The 17,322-nt window shown below is 26.0% G+C and overlaps 1 long non-coding RNA gene across 1 annotated transcript; it reads right to left on the minus strand.

Moving 5' to 3' along the window:
- Positions 1-3,782: 3,782 nt before the first annotated feature.
- Positions 3,783-16,077, minus strand: LOC136076416 (uncharacterized). The gene is made up of 3 exons (XR_010636254.1): positions 15,939-16,077; positions 4,677-5,093; positions 3,783-4,135 (listed from the first exon to the last, which is right to left on the minus strand). It is a non-coding gene; the product is annotated as an uncharacterized LOC136076416 (long non-coding RNA).
- Between the last annotated feature and the right edge of the window lie 1,245 nt (positions 16,078-17,322).

The following is a 17,322-nucleotide window of genomic DNA, read 5'->3' on the forward strand; positions in this document are numbered from 1 at the left end:
TTTAAAATTCAAACCATAAGTGAACTAGTTTTTTATTATCGTCTTTTATTTTTATACAAAATATTATTCAAGTAAAGGTGGATTAATACCAAAATAATTAGATGTCTGCGAACCGTATAAACAACTTCAAGCGTTATTTATTAAGGCACAAACTATATACATTTTTTCCACAGCATTTAGGAAGAATTTTAAGTTTTTCCTAAAGTCTAAAAATTTAAATTAGTTTAAAATATCTCCAAATAATCATTCAACTGACTCTCTGACTTCACTCGTTCTCTTGTTCCAAATTTTCTGTTGTGGAGACAACATTGCACCTTTAAAGCCTGTTTGTAAATGCACTCTAAGAGGATATGCGGTATCACTATAAATACATAAGAGATTACCTCCAGTATCAAATAAATGCTGTCCTTATAAATTTAATAAGTTAATTTTGAGTCAGCTAATATTCCACTATCGTATTTCTTTCCCTTAACTGATCCAAATAAGTTAGCTATAAGGCCATTTGGAGCAACTATATATATATATATATATATATATATATATATATATATATATATATATATATATATATATATATATATATATATATATATATATATATATATATATATAATATATATATATATATATATATATATATATATATATAGTATATATATATATATATATATATATATATATATATATATATATATATATCACTATGTAGAAATCTAAATTTACTTTTGCATTAATCATAAGACATGAGTTCTAAACAAAATTGCTTATAACTCCAAAAAGGTAACTCTGAATTCTTAGACAAATTTAATTTGTACAGTAGTAAAACTTCCACGTCGTCCATGATATTTGATTCTAATGCAAGTAATGAACTATTTCTAACATTTCTTAAAGGAGCCATTTTTAAATTTTTTTTGTTTATTTCAAGATGTTTTCTTTTTTTTGAAACGAAAATTCGTAACTAACTTCCGAATACCGCAAACACAAGTCGCAACCGCTCAATTCAGACCTTTGTCGTCTCCGTTACCGTTTTCATATCGTAAGCTCTCTATTTATTACTTAACCACAACTCAAATTACGTTTACACATTAGCATTTTTTTTTTCCATTTTTAGGCCTTACATTTTAGTATTTTTTTTATTACTATATTGTTTGGGTGCACTGATTTTTTATTTTTGTCATCGTATTAGTATATTTTTAAATAGCCTTCTAATAATCTTTATTTTTACCTTGAAAACTGTCTAAACATGCTTTGTTAGAAAAATAACTCTCCTCTAATCTAATGTATTTTGTTTTTCCCTCAGGCGTTCACTTCTCGTGAGTAACCATTTGACAAATTTATATCCCAAATTTTTCAAATAACTTGTAATTTACATTGTAGTTGTAAAATAAATACGTACTTTAAAAAAATGAATGTCCGTTGTTACTTTTTTTACGTATATATATTACAATTGATTTTCAATTTCAATCAAAAACTCTTGCATAAAAATCTAATAAAACAAAATACGAAAGCTAAATTCTAATTTTTCTAAACAAAACTATTACTACTTACGTTTTTATATGACACACTAATCTCCCAGTGGGCGTTTTAAAAACGTTCAAAGAACGTTTTTAAAACGTTCTTTGAACGTTTTTATTAGGTTTAAACCTTATATAAACGTCTAAAAAACGTTTTAAAAACGTACCGTGCCCACTGGGCTGTATCAATTCTAATTATTGTCATACTTCATTGATATTAAACTCAACATCAAATATATATATATATATATATATATATATATATATATATATATATATGTATATATATATATATATATATATATATATATATATATATATATATATATATATATATATATATATATATATATATATATATATATATATATATATATATATATATATATATATATATATATATACAAATTAGTAAAAGCACTTATCTATATTTCGTCTACAGTCTGTTCACCTTTGTCAGGTCATCAGGAAGGCTTTCTGATGAACCCGGCAAAGTTTATATAAGTGTTTTTACTAATTTATTATTGGTCTTTTTACTTACTAATTTATTATTGGTGGTAGACGGCTTAAAAGGTCAGAAAAAAACGATTTTTCGAAAGTTGCATTATTTTAAACAGTTACTGTTGCTGAGTCTAAAAGATATATATATTTTTATATGACTTTTTAAACGCGACTCTTTATAAGAGTCAAGTTTAAAAAGTTTTGAGAAAGTATATATTAATAATTTATAAAATTTTTTTATAAAGTAAGGAAAATGAATTTTTTAATAAAAATTACAAATGTTTTATTAAAAATGTAAACTTCAGATAAATTAATCAAGAAATAATTTTTCTAATTTACTTCTTTGCTTTATATGAAAACTTTTATAAATGAATAATATATACTTTCTCAAAACTTCTTAAATGTGACTGCCGTTTTTTCCCGCGTACTCTTTATATATTTCTTCACGCGAGAAAAAAAAATTTTAACAGAGTACTTTTGTATTCAATAGCCATGCTCATAGCAACGGCCAGTTAAAGTTAGAAATAAAAAAGAAATTAAAATACAAAAAAAGAGCAACTAGGGAAGGGTTCGGATATTTTGGATTATGTATGCTATTGACGTCCTTGTAAAGTTACGGAAACTTAAGGTGGCAGTACCCCAAAAAACCGGCTTTTTTTTTTTTTTCAAAATTTAAATTTTTACAATTTTCCTTCATTTATTATGTCTACTCTTATAATAATAAAAAAAAAGTTTATAAAAGTAAGTTAAAAGGCCTGAATAGATTAGGTACTGTATCATAAAGCGTCTTAGCAACGGGCCTTGGAGATATATTTCTTGCAATATCTTGAAAAATACAAGTCTAATTTTTATAGTTTTTTTTTGTGCTTATGACTAAGTTGTTCCTTAGAAAGGTTTTATTGACCAACATAATAAAGAAGAAGATGTTGCATACAGTAGCGGTGGTTTTTATTGTGTAAAAAACTTAATGTAATTTTAGCATTTTTTTAAATTGCGTTTTTTTTGCGATTAACTTTTTGTGCATTTTTTAATTTTTTAACAAAGATAACTTTTTAACCGCTCAATGAAATTTTTTCAAATCTTCAGCAATTATTCTTGAGTGTATTTGTGATGTGCTGAACCAAAGAAAATCAACTTTTTTAATGTTAAAGTATTAAATTTTGAATTTAAGCAAGCTGTACTTATACTTTTTTCTTTTTATTGATATAATTTAATGATTTTAAAGTTATTAAATGTTGTTTATTGTATAATTTTTAATTCAGCACATTTTTTGAACATATATAAAACTACTTATAAAGTTTGGTTTGTAAAACATGAATGGTTAACTAGATATTCTTGTTAAAAAAAAGTCCATTTCCCCCCCTAAATTTTGCTAATTTATGCGCATAATTACCAAGCAGGGGTTAAAAAAAATTAATTTTGTTACTTTTTGAAATAATTTAATTTAACACTTCAGAAAAACATGAATGTTCCTAAAAAATATCAAATTTTAAATTTTTTTCCTCTTTAAGGGTACTACCACCTTGAGGGAGTTAGTTAAGGGAGTATTCCAAAAATTCCGGGAATTTGTTCCATTTCTGGGGAAAAACCATCTATATAAAACAACAGCTTTTATATCCTAGGTAACATTTTGTGATTCCAGGTAACATTTGCTTATACTTGCCGTATTTAAAATGAAATTTAGCAATTTTCCCAATAATTGCTAGAAACCTATTTGGAATAAAAAACAATGTTTTACCCCCCAGACACAGACAAAACTGCAAATAATATTTTAAACAATATGATATATTATACAAAAGATAATGAATTTTTTAATATTAATGTATGCTTGAAAATCTTCTTACTATCTCATTGTATTCAACTACGCTCTTAATTTTTCACGATGAAAGTTTTCATCAGACACAACAAACATTCTCTGTTTAGGGTTTTATAGACTACTTCATGTGCTCTTGTGTAATCGATGCATATCGATGTACTTTTCTAGATTTAATTTGATTATATAAAAATCTTTATTGCAATTATATCTTGGATATTTAGTTTAAATGGAAAGATGGACTCCACAAACTTATCTTCTTTCTAATAGAATATATCAAGCTTCATTCCAAAATAACATCCAGCATCTAAATCAAACAATGGTTAACCTAATATTAAAATATTAAAAGAATAACACTAACATATTTGTGTATTTTAACATTATGTTAAAATAGAGATCGGGTATATCGTCCCTTATAATTGTAGAAAATTGGATTAAAAAAAATCAGTTCCAAAAGCGTTTGAAAATTGAAAAATTAGCTGAATTCATTAAACCTCCTCATTATTTTGAATTAATTGATTAATTTAAAACATATATGATATTTATTGCGTTTGAAAATTAAAAAATCATTAAACCCTCTCATTATTTTAATATTTATTTATTTTAAAATATTTAAATAGGATTACCAATTTCATAAAAAAAAAATATTTTAAAATATTTAAATAAGATTGCCAATTTCATTAAAAATAGTCAACTGCTATCAATTAGAGTCCTGTAAAAGATAAGAAAGATTTAAAACGCTATTCTACATATAGATTCTACATATTCAATTTGGCAATATCCAGTTGGATATTGAAATTAATACTATTTATAAAAAATATTCAGTTGAGTCTATCAAAACAACTTACATTATAGCCGGTTAACAGGTTTTTTTAAGTAGGATTTTTATCAGTAAGGAGATCAACAAATTTGTATTCAAGGGGTAGGAATTATGTTGATTATTTCTTCAGTCAATTTCGTATCTAACAAACACGGATTAGTGACATTCTTGAAGTATTGCATCTACCTATGAGATACGCTATGAAATAGATACTTTCCAAATTTAACTCCTTTGATATTAATATGCGCATCGATAATTATATTACAAAAATATTTAAAAATAAATTAAATTAGATTTTAAATCACGCTTAGGAAATAAAGTACTTATCTATAAAGTTGGTATGTTTCAGTCAAACATTACACCAATCCCTAGATAGTCAATTAATGCATACACACTAGAATGCGCCTATACCAGTATAAGTACGAGCACTCTGTTGCGTAAATCCCTAAATAAATCACTTGATAAATCAAAAAGAAATAAAATAAAAAAAAAACAGTATAAAACAACCAAAAAAGTTAAAACAAGAACATTCTTAAATAAAATAAACATATATAATAATATATATTAGTTAATATTTTTCCCTAATAAAAACAACACTTTTAAACAAAATATAAAATAGTGCTTTTTTTTTCATTTTTATAGCAGTAAAATCAATTTTTTTTTTAATATATAAAATGATTACTAGTTTTAAAAATTTAATACAATTTTGCTTCATTATAGACTCAGGTTGACATACAATTAAACTAGAATATAGAGCATAGTTGGATCCAAGATCCGGAACCCAATACCTTGAAACCCGTGCCATTTTTTTGAAAGTCTGATCTGGATCTATTTGGTTTGAGTATTCAATTCCATGTTATTTTTAAATAAAATTACATTTTATGTTCATATTACATACCATTATAGCCTACACATAGTTTTAAACTGTTGCACTTTGAAGCATATTAATTCAAAACTATTTAGAAAAACAATTTTAAAATGACTTTCCAAAAATTTAACAGCAATGATCCTGTTTGGGAGCATTTTTTAAAGTGCAAAGTAAACAAAACTGCTCAAAGCAAAACTTGTAACGCAACCGTAACAATCAAAGGAGGCTTCACGAGTGTAATGCAAAAAAAGATAACATACATTTTGTACAAGCAAAAAATACTATAGCTAATATAATAACAGATCTTATTGCAATTTATGGACTTTCAACATTGTTAGACATTTAAACTATTGCTAAAATTAAGAGGTTATGAGAATTTGCTTTAGCCATAGGATAAAAATACTAGGGGTGTCCCGGATAGGTTATCCAGCCGGATATCTGGGTCGGATTTGTATATTATCCGGTATCCAGCCGGATAATAAAATAATCCAGTTAGTTATACCGGATATTATATTGTTTGTCAATAATAAGAAAAAAACTTGTATAAGCTATTGCTGCAGTTTTAAAGATGCACACTTTAGGCATGATCAAATCATTTGGTAATTGATAGAGTTATAGAACCTAGAACACAAACTTTAACGTGTTCATCTTTTTGAATAATCTAATAATTAATCTAAATTAAATTAAAAAAATGATTCAATACAAAATTGTTCAAGTTGAATTAAGAACTAACTGTACAGAAGAACTAAAGATTTTATCACTAATTTATAAATTTATTTGCATTATAATGTATAAACAACATTTCTTCGCGTTGAGGTAACAGCCTTGATTGCTTTTTCTCATAAATATTTCCATATTCAGAAAACAATCTCTCTGAAAATACAGAAGATGCTGGTGGTGCTAATAATTTAAGGGCTTAATTTTTTAGCAGTGGAAACTTTTCTTCATATTTCCAATAATCTAAAGCATCTTTGTTTTTATCTATAATAGATTGATTAAAGAAAACATCAACTTCTTGAGCAGCTTGTACAATGGAGACTTGATCTGAATTTATACGACCACCATTTTCTGAAAAATGATTACAAATGAAATTACAAAATACAAATTTTGTAAAAATATTATAAAAATTAAGATAAAATTGGCAAAGCAATTTTTATAAACAACTTACAAAACTTTTACAAGAATTAAATATAAATATGACATTTAAATCAGTTATTTATAATATACAGTAAAATGTTATAATAAAATAATAATTGAATGAATTTTGATAATAATAGTAAAAATTGATAATTTTATTTAGTTTTGACAAACTACTAATAAACGACAGGTTTTTTGTAAATTTTCATAGAAACAGAAAAAAGTTCTTACCTTCATTTCCTTCATATTCTGCAAGTTCTAAAAAACAAGAATCAAAGTCATTATCTGTCAAATCAACTTTCTTTTTTTTGGCTTTTGGTGTCAAATGATTGGAACTAGAAGCAATATTAATAATTTCTGGCGATAGTTCATTTTCATTTCTTTGATTTTTCACTACAGTCTCTAATAGCATTGATCTTGCTTGCTCTCTTTTATCAATAGGAAGAAATTTGAGCTTGTAGCGAGGATCAATAATGGTGGATAAAACATATCTCTCATCATTTGTACTATTATCTATATTATCTTGAGAAAAGAATCTGTTATTTAAAGATGCTAGAAGATGTTTTGTTATTTGAACTGTATTATCTTTTTTGATCAACTTTTGATAAAAATCTTTGTAAGTTCATATATTTGGAACTACTGTTGACAAACTACAAACATCTGAACTCATAAACTTAGTAAGTTCATAAAAAGGTTTCAAAATATGCAAATAGACTTTCAATGAGTTTCCAATCATTTGATGTGAATGTTGGCAGCTCATTATGATCAGCTAAATATATTTGAACTGCTCTTTTAAGCTTCTGAAGTCGTTCTTGCACTAAAAGTAGAGGTGTTTCATGTTGTTGTTGTTGTAATAACTTAAATTCTGTACATGCTTTGATGAATGATTAAAACGGCCTGCTATCCTACGTGCTTTCACTAATAAATCTATTACTAATCTTTGGGAAAAAACTGTATCCTTAATCACAAGCTGCAATAAATGAATTGTGCAATGAACTGATGTTATTTGAGCAAGTTTACTTCCTTGAGACATATTAGCAGCACCATCTTTAACTAAACTATGTCTTCTTTTTGAATTAATTTCCCAGCTTTCTAACATATTGATAAATTTCACAGCTATATTTATATAAAAAAACAAATATAAAAAAATTTGTTTTTTTATTTCACACATTTTCTTTAAAATTAGCATGCTACCTTTTGAACGTTCTTGTGTAGTTGAAGATGCTAAAGGTTCAATATTATTTTTTCTTTCCTCTTCATACTGTTTTAAATGAAACTTTTTGGCGTGATTGTGCAGTATTGTAGAAAACAATTTTTGACCAGAATTATTAGATTCCCTGCTAATCTGTTTTCCACATGGAATGCAAATTGCTATCGATTCAGAAGGATCATTTTTTTTAAAAGCTTCCAAACAAAACTTGTCATTGTAGAATCTTTACCATGGTGATATTTTGTAATATTTGGTTTAATAAAATCAGGGATGCTGAGTTCAAAAAGGACTCTGGCTTTATATCTCTATTTTTTCCAAGTCTGTAGTGTCCAGAAGCTCTAAACATGTTTGTTGACTTATTATCTGCTATAATAAAACAATGCATGAGATTCACTGACTTGAAACTTATTTTTTTTAAGCCCGTAGTCCTGGAGTCTTTGCCGCCATTACACCTAAGGACTCCGGGCTTAAAAAACAATTGTTCCTCTAACCTAAAAGTCTTAATTTTTTTCCTATTAGTATTCCATAATTTATTTATATTTTTAAAGCTCCGGGATACAAAAAACTAGGATAAAGTAATCTTTTTGTGACTTTCAAATCCGCAGTCCCTTTTTGGGACTCCGCATCCCTGAATAAAATACCTATTGAAGGTTTTGTATATAATAAATATCTGGCCGGATAATTTTAAAATATCAGGATATCCGGATATTTTAAAATTATCCGTTTAGACGTTTTTTGAATTTAAATAAAGTAATCATTAACAATAGAATGCGATTGAACCTGTATGAAATCGAAGCTCTTAATGAAGTTTTAGTTTAATCAATTATTATAAATATTGTTAGATTTTGTTAGTAAATTTTTAAGCATTGAAAGTTTGGAATTTTTATTGAAGTGTTGCAAGTTTTGACATTTTATTACATAAACTTTTATGCAATTCAAAGTAAAAGTTAAGCTAAGTATTTAGTCAACATTCATGTTATGTTTATTTATTTTTAATGAGGAGGTGATTGTTTATGCTTATGTTTTTTAATGCTCAAAAAATAAATAAAAATTATCAACATTTTTTTTTAACATTTTGGCTTTAACAAAATCTTTGCATACTACTCATAAACTGATCATAGACATTCATTCTATTATTAATTCAAAAAATTAGCGATAAAGAAAAAAACTTTGTTAAAAAGCAATTTCAAAACTGAAAAAACCATCTTTTCATAAATTTGTTATGTAAAATTTTTTAACAAATCTAATAATTTTGCATACAGGCTTGATTATGGTTATCCAGCAATGTATTTATATACAGCTAAAAGTGAATTAAGCACTTTTTTGTATATAAGCACTTTCATAACGGAATGAAAAGAAATTCTTGGTTTGAAACTATAAATAAATAAAGAAGACAGTTGAATATAATACAAACATTTTAAAGTAACTTCAATTAAATTTATTAAAAATAATTTTCTTTTCTTCAACAGAATTTTTAGCAGTAAAAAAAAAAAAATGTAAAACAGAGTGTTTTAAAATTTTCAAAAGAATTTAAATTAAATCTAATAAAATAAATTTGTGATTATTAATATTTAATAATTAATTTAATTTAAATATAATAAAATAAATAAATTTTATTTTTAAAAACGGAAAATAGAAACAAATTTTTTGAACTATCAGTTTTTTTATCTAATAAAAAAAATATTTCACAAATATTATTACCACAATTAATTACTGCCTAATGTTTTCCACATAAACTTTTTTAAAAGACTGTTTAAATAATAATTTTAAAAAGTTTTAGCGTGCATGTAAAATTGCCATTTCTTGTGCAAAATTCAAATGGCATATTGTTTCTTAACAAGGCCTGCAGTAGGGGATGTACTTTATGTGAAACCAAATAAAGTTTTATACCATAATTTTGAAATTAATAATAGGGAGGATGACAATGAGGACAACAGTCAAGAACTTAATAAAGGTGAAGAGCTGGGCTACATCAAATTTGAAATAGCTCAGTTTCAGTTTCAAAAAAAGTTAGCACCATAAAATGTTTAAAAAATTACGTGTGAAAATAGATGATATATTGCAGAAGCATGTAAAACTAGAACTTGGATATGAACTTATACCTCTGCAAGATAGGTTGGAACTCAGTATTTGATATGGTTGAACGCTTTGTCAAGTTAAGCAAATGTATTAAAATAGTTCTTATCCAAGCAGTCTCCAATAACAACAGATTCAGAGCTGCTAATTCTTAAAGAATTAGTAATATTAGTCTGTAAAATTATGAGCCGTAGCAATTTGCTACCAAAACTAAAATGCCAGAAAAAGTTTTTTGTTTTGTAATAAGACTATTGATACCTTATGAATAACACTATTGATACCTTATTTTTTTTAAATGTTACTACAAAAATAATAAGTGATAAAAATTAAAATGAAATATAATAAATTTGTTGATATGAAATGCTACAAAGAATTTATTTCACAAAATAACTGTTATATATATATATATATTTCGTTGTCGACAAATTCTGGTACCCCTCCAAAAACAATAATGAATTGATAATGCATGATTTTTCAAAAAAAAAAAAATTTGTCAAGCATGACTTTATAAAAACAATAATAATTTGGTAAACATATTTTCTTTTCCTGAATCCATGCTTTGGGTCTAATAATGTTTGATTCATTTCAAGATAATTGACTAAATGCTTATTAGGCTGTTACACATATGAAAAATATGCAAATCTTCGCAACCTAATTTTAAAGTACACTAAAAGATTTTTTACTGTCTACTTTATACCCTATATTTTTGGAATTTAATCAACTTTAATATTCAATTAAATTATCTTATAAAGAAAAGTTTTGGTTTTGTTAAGAGAGTATATTATTAATTTTTTGTTTTTAAAAAGAAATTATTAGTTACTCTTTTTAAATTCCTGTTTAAATGTTATATATATATCACAAAGTTCTGTGTGATATAAGTCACAAAACCAAATTTTGAAGTAATAATATAACATAATATATTATATGAAAACATCATATTACTATAAAATTTAGCAGTACAGTTTAGGTAGCTATTAGAGATTGACAGAGTTATATAAAAGAACTAAGACTTTATCTTTTTGTATAACAATACTAATCTTTAATTACTTGAATAACCTCTGAAAATCTCTTTATCAACTATCAGTATGGGTTTTTGTTTTTGAGCACAGTACTATTAGTTGATAAGTATAGTATACTTATCTACTATTGGCAGATAAGTATACTATTATAGTAGACAAGTATAGTATACTTATCTACTATTAGTAATATGCTCAAAATATCCTTAGAGTTGTTTAAGGCTCAACAATATGCTTTACGATGTCTATAATAAGTTTAGAAAAATACTTTTTTTTTACAAAATCTAAGTTTATATATAGATATTAACATTATGATTATATGTAAAAAACATTTAATGTTTATTTTACATATAATCATATTGCTATATCCATTAATTGACAGATGGGAACCTTTAAAGTACTTCATTCAATCTGCAGAAGAATAATAAATGTAATTAACTTAAGCTTTCCCTAATAAAATATTGTATTGGGTGGAATGGTATTTGAACTGTGTGAAAAATACTGTGCAATCTAAAGTCAAATATTTTGGTGAGTAATAGATGATTTATTGAATTATAAAGAAAACACTTATCATAGAGCCCAAAAAAAAGGTTAAAAAACACAATATCAGCATTAAATAGTTAGATATACTAACAAATTAACTAAAATATTAGTTTTTAACACAACAATTGCATCGCATTATAAGTACTTTGCATAATAACTGAGATGATGAATACGTAAAAAATAAACATCTTAAAAAATGACAAATTTTTTCATAATGAAAAAGTTTTAATTAAATACTAGTCATAATCAGTTTTGATCAGAGGCGTGGAGGCCCCAGAGGCTAAGCGGGATTCCTGCATGGGCTTTTCACTTTTTCATCTAAATATGGGCCTTTTGGAAAATTTTAATTGTTTCTACATTTTAAAGAAATTCCACAATCATTTAAAATATTTATGTAAGCACAAATAAAATTTTATTAATCACTTGATTTAAAGTTTTCGACTTTGAGCGCAATTAAATTAGTATTTTGCGTAATAATAACATTGCTCTGAAAACAAAGTAGATGTTTTAAGACTTATTATGATATTTTTTTCATGAGAAAATAATGAACCCATAAACAGTTTTTAACGATCGTAATGTTGACAAAATAAATTTAAGAAAGTCAGCAGACCCAACAATAATAATAGGTATTATTATTGTTGGACTTAAATTAACTTAATTTAAAATTTATTCCTAAAATATTTTTCTTTAATAAATTAAAACAGAATACAATTACTATATAGTAATTGTATTGCGTTTTAATTTATTTAAGAAAAATGTTTTGGTGTTAAATTTTAAACGTTTTATATAAATAAAATTCGAACTCATGTTTTGCATTTTTGTAACGTTTCGAAACAGATATAAACTTCTTCAATAATAAAAAAAGTTTTTAATCTTTATACAGTTTATATTATTGTATGTAAATAAAGAAATCACTCCGTAATATACTGTCCTCAGACAGATTAAAAAAAGGATGATGAACTGCTAAATGAAACTACATTATAAAATCTTTTATGTTTAAACTATGTCAATAATGGCACCATTTTAAGAGCAGCATTTTTACTGTTGTGAGTTTATGCAAAAATGTTAAAAAAAGTTAACACCGAATTAAACAAAAGCATAAACTAAAATGAATTTTCTCATAAAATAAAAAAAATTTCTTATTTTTCAAGATTTTCAATATTTATTTTAGAAAATTTTTTTTACATATATTTATTACTATATGATATATATATTATTGTACAATAAAATATATATCATATAGTAATAGAAAAGTTAAAATCTTTGATTTTTAAATTTGTGTTAGGCTATGTTCTTCAAACAATAAAAAACTAATCGTATTTGCTTGCGGTAAAGTTGTGTTTTAAGAAAATTATAACAAAAATGTGGTCGCTGCATTGTGTTGTTATCATTTTTATTTTGAAGTATTACAAACAATAATATTAATTATATATATATATATATATATATATATATATATATATATATATATATATATATATATATATATATATATATATATATATATATATATATATTTTTTTTTTCGTATGGGCCTTTACATCAAGCATATATGGTAAAATCCCACATATATAGGCCTTTTAATAAAAATCCCGCATGGGCTTTTTAGAGCCACCACGCCCCTGGTTTTGATGTCTTGCCAATATAACAGGAGTTACATATTAGGGTAGCTCTTAAAACAACATTTTTGAAAAAAACCTGTTCCTACCCCTTTACTTTGTTCTATATAATACTAAAACACTAGGTTTAAAATTTTTTTCAACAAAAAATTATTTTAGGGGTAGCTCAAGACCCTTAAAAATTTGACTGGTTCCTAAAATTTTGAAAATAAAAGTTCTTCTAAAGTATGTCAACCTGGTACTCAAAAGAAGCGAAATTATATAAATACTTCAAAAACAGTAATCACTTTACAAAAGAAGCATGTTTAAAAAAACTATTTTTTTAAAACTTGAAAATAATGACTTTTTTTATTTTCAGCTTAAAAACAATAGTTTTTATGCATTTATTTAAGAAAAAAGTTATTTTTTTGTAAATTGATTATTATTTTTAATATATGTATGTGTGTGTACACTTTTATATTTTGAAATAAATGACAATAATTTCATCCTAAATGAGTTATAGTTCCTAAGGGATTGTCCATAAATTACACAATGCTAAATTTGTTTTAAAAACAGAAGTAAACAGATCTTAAGCCCTTTTCATTAAACTTAATGGCCATTTTCATTAAACTTAATGTGCTATTTTGATTTTTGATTGAACTTAATGCTCTGCAAGGGAAAACTTGTTTGTTTTTTTTTTGTAGTGAAATTTAGTGTTACACCAGCTTGGCATCAGACTGTAAAAATGTGAAAGTACTAATAAAGAAAATTTCAGATGAATGTTTCAAACTTTGGGCTAATTTGAATTTTCCAACAAGTGATAAAAGATCATTGCTAAGAATGATAGAAAAATTAATTAAAAAGAGACAAATAGAAATAAAAAAACCAGGTAGTTGATGGTTTATTAGATATAACAAAAGAGAAAGAACTTTGGTTATATTCTGAAGAAAAAAGTCTTTATTAGAAAGCAACTCTGGACATCTGGTAGAGTTGGATATAGTACAATGAAGCTTGATGATCCTAAAAAAATACATCCTTCAAAGAAAATTAAAAAAGAAAACATTCCATTGATGCCATCAACTTTAATTTGGAATTAATACAGAGAGGAACACAAAAGTAGTAATGAGTCAGTAAGTGTTGTCACTTACTGACTCATTACTACTTTTGGCAGTAATTATGAACTTTCAATAAATATTATTAAACAAAAAAATTAAACAGAGGAAAGTCCAGGCTGTTAAATTAGTTTGTCAAGCAAAGCTAAGTTCACAAAAAGCTGCCACAATATTTCAACAACTTCAGATGGCTGGTGTCAATCTTCATGCACCAACTCAACCAGCAATCTATATGGCAGTCATCAGGGAAGGTAAAAAGTTACAAGATAAATTTAGAAAAGAATTGAAGGTTGAGAATTGGTCTTTACATTTTGATGGAAAAAAGATACCAGGGGTGGAACATCATGTTGTCGTAATAAAGAACAATAAAAAAGAGGATAGGCTAAAGCCAATGGTATTGAAGAATGGAAAGTCAAAGATTTTTTTGAAAGACTTCTAGAACTTTTAAATTAATATAATTTATGGAGATCTATAAAAACAATCCTGACACTACAAATATTAACACTGGGAAAATAAGTGGTGTGATAAAGAGATTGATACATTTTAAGTGTGTTGACTTTTAGAAACCTCTCTATGTTGCTTGTCAACATCATATATTAAATCGATTATTAAAGTTATGTCTGGATGACTTTTTCGAAGGTAATACCAATTCACATATATTTTCATATTATTTTGTTGAACCAATACGTAGTAAATATGACTATTTAACATTAAACTTTAACAATAGTAGTGCACAATTAAAGGAGAATAAATTGAAATGGAGAGATTACATGCAGTTTTTGAAGCATCTGATTAATGTAGTGAAATACTTTTGGAATGAAAATAAATTTCTAAAGGTTAATTTTAAAAGTTTACCAAATATTAGCCAATCTAGATACCCCAATCAAAACTCCCAGGCAATTTATTTACTACTTGCTTATATATTAATTCCTTCAGACAGACAACAAATTGAGATGGCAGTTAAACTTGTTAGTGGATAATGGCCAGATATCTGGTTTTCAAACCAAATGTTTAACCTTGAAAATGGTAAAGAATTGGAGGAAGCCATTAAAGATCATCCAAAGGCAATTAAAACATTCATAATGTTTTGGTGTGATATTCTTTTGCCTATAAATATGCAAAGATCTTACATTTGTGCCGAACAAGCAGTAAAAGTTTTAGAAGATATCAAAAGTTTTTGCAAATCTGAAGAAACTTTGTATTTAAAATATTTATTAACAAATCATGAATAAAGCAAATTCAAACCTTTTTAGTTAATGTAGTTTTATCAATATTGTTTTTTTAATGTTTTGTTAATTTAATCAATATAGCTTTATTTACATGATATAAATTTGTCATTTATTTGAATATAACTTATTATTTTAAGACAAAGCCGAAAATATTTTAATTCAAATAACCAGTAAAGAGTTTCTAGGCATATTTTTTATGTGATTAACAGCTTTTGGCTTGGCTTTCTAGTAGGCCAGTGAGTGATATATGGGCTATAAATATATATATTTATATATATATATATATATATATATATATATATATATATATATATATATATATATATATATATATATATATATATATATATATATATATATATACGCATATATATACGCATATATATACACATATTTACATTGAGTGCCCAGCCCATATAATGTTTAACTCAATGTATAACTTAGGTAAAAAAGAAATAAAAATGGTTTCGTAAAAAGATTATATAAAATAAAATAACTTACTTAATATCGATATTCAATATAAACCGCCTTTAAAATTTTAGAAGTCTAATTATGTATATTTTGAAGTAAAATGATACACAATAAAAATTCTACTACCACGATTTAAAATTTAATAATGAGGAGTTTTCATGATCGAGTTATTCGAATAATTTTTGAATGACATCATATTATTACCATATTTGGATGATCTGATCTCGGAACATGAACTGTATGTAAGGGGTCATCCATAAATGATGTCAGTGTTTTTTCACAATTTTTCGACTCCCCCTCCACCCTTTGTCAAACTGTCAAATTTTTCGAACCCCCCGTTATATATGATGTCAGTTTTTGTGTACTCCCCCCCCCCTCCTAAAAAACAATAAAAGTACTTAATAACTATTGAGATTTTTTCTGACTAAATTATACATTTATATAATAGCAGATCTCATCGAATTATATTATATAATAGCCGATATCTCATTAAATAATCAACTGAGCAAATAGTATTATATATCTTTAATAAAATCTTCCCATGGGTTGTTGAAGTGATCATCAATTGAAACAATTGGTAGTGAATGCTCTCCGCGCTCTAAAAGGATATCGCATTCTTGAGGTACAATCAAATTCGTTGCGTTAACCAGGGCTGTGGAGTCGGAGTCGTGAAGTCGGAGTCAGAGTCGGAGTCGGAAAAATTATACCAACTCCGACTCCAGCTTAAAAAAAATCTTTCTAGGTTTCATAACTTTCATATAATTTTGATTAAAATATTTTATTTTCAGTCATTCTAATGCTTAAAGTATCAAACTCTAGCCCTCAAATTGTTACAAAAATTTAAGTCCCAGCTTGCTCTATTAGCTGTAGTATATCCAGATATAATGGGAATAGTAGTAACAGTTTGCAACCACTGTAAAGCTAGGAGTTTGATATGTTAATTTAAGGCCTTCAAAACAGTGATAAGCAACAGGGTGTTTTGCTGCTTATCACTGAGAATCAGAAATCATCTCTCCTTTGCTCTCCTCCACCATCTCTTATACTAGATAACTTTATGACTTACACTGTCTGACACTGTGCTTCATATTCTTAGTAGAAAGCTAGACACGCAAACACCAAGCAGAAAAAAGCTGCTTCACACAACAGAAAGACTGTAAGTATCTCATTAACATTGCATTAATCTTTTGTAAAGTGATAGTACATGAGAAATGATCACTATAGTACTTGTGCTTCGCTTTGTTATCTCTTTTACTTTGTTTAATACTGCATACAGGTGTAAACAATACTGTGCTCAGGTGTAAACCTCTTATGTAGATGTGCAAAAAGTGCACCTATTACGTTTAGACACCAAAGGAGTTATTTATCAAACTTGTGTAAAGTAGAAGTGGCCCAGTTACCCCAGGCAACTAGATTC

The sequence above is a fragment of the Hydra vulgaris genome, chromosome 02, assembly GCF_038396675.1.
Source record: "Hydra vulgaris chromosome 02, alternate assembly HydraT2T_AEP".
NCBI lineage: Eukaryota > Metazoa > Cnidaria > Hydrozoa > Anthoathecata > Hydridae > Hydra > Hydra vulgaris.